The following is a 3337-nucleotide window of genomic DNA, read 5'->3' on the forward strand; positions in this document are numbered from 1 at the left end:
TCATTCCCACCAGCCCTTGGGAATGGACTTTGAAAGCTATTCCAGAGCCCCTGTCACCTGCTCAGCCCAGCTGTGCTCATTTTTCAGGCTCCCATCACTGCTGTATCTTCCCTCCCCAACCTTGGAGGCCTCAGTCACCCTGGGAGGAGAGTGAGGCCCAGGGGAAGCGTGCTGGCCTTGGGGGCACTCAAATGCTCAGGTATACCCAACTCATCACTAATTAGCTTGTGAGGTTAAGCAAGTTACTTAACTTTGGAATACTGAGGCCGCCCTAGAAAGACATGCCACCCAGAAGCCATAAACCAGAAGATTGACAGATTGACATAAATGCCACCAACTTCCGTGCCACAAAAGGCACTGTAGACAAAGTTAAAAGCCAAACAGCTGGGCAAGGTGGCCCACGCCTATAATCCCAGCATTTTGGGAGGCTGAGGCGGAAGGATCACTTGAGTCCAGGAGTTTGAGATCAGCCTGGGCAATGCGGCCAGATGCCATCTCTACAAAAAAAAAAAAAAAAAAAAACCCGTCGAATTTTTATATTTTTGTAGAGATGGGATTTTGCTATGTTGCCCAGACTGGTTGGTCTTGAACTATTAGGCTCAAGTGATCCACCTGCCTCAGCCTGCCAAAGTGCTGGGATTACAGGTGTGAGCCACTGCGTCTGACAGTTTTAACTTCTTGATCATAGGTCCTCTCTGCCCCCGCCCCACAGCAACCAGCTACAGTCCTACTAGCCCATCCACACATCTCCTTCCGTTTCTTCCACTGCCCTGGTTGCTTCAGGCATAAGCCCGGGATGGCCTCCCTGCCTTCCCCAGTCCATCCTGCACAGGCCGCCAGCTCTGTGGCCACCACTGCTCCTGTTCCAGGATCTCCAGTGGCTCCAGGTCACCTCCCAAAGACAGTCCGAGCGCCTCAGCCATCGAGGGCCCCACGACCTGGCACCAACACACTTCCCTGGTCTTACCTGGCATGTTCTCCATCACAGATTTGGCTTTCTCTAGCTCCCCGTCTCTGCTCACTCACCCCCAGGGTCTCCACTGCTGACATGGTCTCCCTTCCTCACGGAGCCTTGAGCTGCTCTGCGCCCTCTTTCCCAGAACCTTCCTTGATGCCCCTTCTGGACAAGTCCCCTCCTCTGTGGTGTCCACGCCCATGTACGCAACCTCCCTCTTCTCTCATGGAGGGGTTTGAGAGGAGAAACAGGACCTCATTTAGTTTTGTTTTTTTTGTTTTTTTTGTTTTTTTTTTTTGAGAAAGAGTCTTGCTGTGTCATCCAGCCTGGAGTGCAATGGCACTATCTCGGTTCACTGCAAGCTCTGCCTCCCGGGTTCACACCATGCTCCTGCCTCAGCCTCCTGAGTAGCTGGGGCTACAGGTACCCACCACCACGCCCGGCTAATTTTTTGTATTTTTAGTAGAGATGGTGTTTCACTCTGTTAGCCAGGATGGTCTCTATCTCCTGACCAGGATGGTCTCTATCTCCTGACCTCGTGATCCGCCCGCCTCAGCCTCCTAAAGTGCTGGGATTACAGGCGTGAGCCACCATGCCCGGCCCTAGTCTCTTTTAAAAAAAATAATAGTGATGGGGTCTCACTATGTTGCCCAGGCTGGCCTCGAACTCCTGGCCTTAAACAATCCTCCTGCCTCCACCTCTCAAGTAGCTGGGAATACAAGCTCGAGCCATCGTGCCCGGTTTAATGTGATTTACTGGTGGATGGGATGTGAGGGGTGAAAGAGAGGACAGTTGAGGACTCCAGGGCTTCTGGCCTGTTCAACTTGGCAAACAGAGTCTCCACTTTCGAGGGGAAATAGCCGGGGGAGAGGAGGCTTTGGCAGGGGTTCCGCTTTGGCCACACGAAGCGTGAAGGGTCCAGGAAGCAACTGGAGGCTCCAGCCTGAATCAGGACAGAGATGTCAGGGCTGGGATTTAAATTTGGGATTGGATGAGCTCACTGAGAAAAGAGTGTGGGAAGAAAAGAGGGGCGAGGACAGAGCCCTGGAGCCATCAGCTTTGAGGCTAGAATAAAGGGACCAGGGAGAGGGAGGATCGGGAGACGGAGGATTAGGAAGGGGGAGGTGGCATTGAGCTGAGATAGAGCCACTGCATTCCAGCCTGGGCTGCTAAGCAAGACCCTGTCTCAAAAAATAAAATAAAATAAAAATAAAAATTACAAAATAAGGCCGGGTGTGGTGGCTCACGCCTATAATCCCAGCACTTTGGGAGGCCGAGACAGGTGGATCACCTGAGGTCAGGAATTCAAGACCAGCCTAGCCAACATGGTGAAATCCTGTCTCTACTAAAAATACAAAAAAAATTAGCCGAGTGTGGTGGTGGGTGCCTGTAATCCCAGCTACTCGGGAGGCTGAGGCAGGAGAATCGCTTGAACCCAGGAGGCAGAGGCTGCAGTGAGCCAAGATCATGCCATTGCATTTCAGCCTGGGCAACAAGAGCGAAACTCCGTCTCAAAAAAAAAAAAAATTACAAAAAAATCTAATAGAAATTTGGTAGAAAGGATAAGAACAATTCACAGAAGAATAAGTAAAAATGGTCAATGAATATAGAAGATATCCAACCTCATTAGAAATTAGGGAGATGTAAATTAAATCTGTGACGATCCCTAGCAACCAGATCTCCATGTCTGAATGGCAGGTGCCACTCAAGTAACCCTGGGGAAGTGGCTGGCTCCAGGGCCAGGGCCAGGGCCAGGGCCGGGCAAGTGCATGAGGAGCCTGGCAAATGTTGTTTGTAGCAGAAAGCAAGGAAGCTTTAAAAGATTAATGGGGCCATGTCAAAAGGACACAGGAGCCAGCTGGAAGGGACTCCTACTGGCCAAGTTGTAACAATTTGAACATCAAAAAGAAAAATGACTGGCCGGGTGCGGTGACTCACGCCTGTAATCCCAGCACTTTGGGATTCCGAGGCGGGTGGATCACGAGGTCAGGAGATCAAGACCCTCCTGGCTAACACGGTGAAACCCTGTCTGTACTAAAAATACAAAAAAATTAGCTGGCCATGGTGGCGGGTGCTTGTAGTCCCAGCTACTCGGGAGGCTGAGGCAGGAGAATGGCATGAATCTGGGAGACAGAGCTTGCAGTGAACCGAGATCGTGCCATTGCACTCCAGGCTGGGCAACAGAGCAAGATTCCATCTAAAAAAAAAAAATTCATTTGTTCATTAGACACTCAAACTGGGGAAATCCAGAGAAACTCTTGGGACCCCACCGAAGCATTTATTCAACCAAAGTCTTGGCCAGGCCCAGTGGCAGGTAATCTCAGCACTTAGGGAGGCTGAGGTGGGAGGATCACTTGCGCCCAGGAGTTCGAGACCAGCCTA

The sequence above is a fragment of the Pongo pygmaeus genome, chromosome 19, assembly GCF_028885625.2.
Source record: "Pongo pygmaeus isolate AG05252 chromosome 19, NHGRI_mPonPyg2-v2.0_pri, whole genome shotgun sequence".
NCBI lineage: Eukaryota > Metazoa > Chordata > Mammalia > Primates > Hominidae > Pongo > Pongo pygmaeus.